This window comes from Bison bison, unplaced genomic scaffold (genome assembly GCF_000754665.1).
Source record: "Bison bison bison isolate TAMUID 2011002044 unplaced genomic scaffold, Bison_UMD1.0 scf7180017864140, whole genome shotgun sequence".
NCBI lineage: Eukaryota > Metazoa > Chordata > Mammalia > Artiodactyla > Bovidae > Bison > Bison bison.
This window is the reverse complement of record NW_011494712.1, coordinates 213,757-214,339: the sequence shown is the minus strand read 5'-3', so window position 1 is coordinate 214,339 and position 583 is coordinate 213,757.

Sequence of the window (583 nt, the reverse complement as noted above, 5' to 3'; positions counted from 1 at the left end):
GACCTGATGGACGTGAGTCTGAGTGAACTCCGGGAGTTTGTGATGGACAGGGAGGCCTGGCGTGCTGCAATTCATGGGGTCGCAAAGAGTCAGACACGACTGAGTGACTGATCTGATCTGATCTGAGGTAGTACAATTAGTCATGCAGGGAGACTTCCATGGTGTTTATGTTTTACTTTTTCATTTGAATGTTTGCCACATTTTGTGATTATTTTGTATAAGTAATTGAGGAGCACACTATTTCTCTCTTAAAAGTTTCAGTTAAATCATTATGAAAAGAATAGATGCTCAACCCCACCAGAAATGTGAAAAATATGAATCAAAATAATTGCAAAAATTAAAAACTTTGATGACATGTTTCTGGTCAGGATATTAGGGAATGTATGCACGCTTAGCTGTGTCCAACTCTTTGTGACCCTATGGGGTGTAGCCTGCCAGCCTCCTCTGTCCATGGGATTCTCCAGGCAAGAATACTGGAGTGGGTTGCCATGCCCTCCTCCAGGAGATCTCCTTACCCAGGGTTCAAACCCATATCTCCTGCATTTCAGGCAGATTCTTCATCACTTGAGCCATCAGGGGAGTC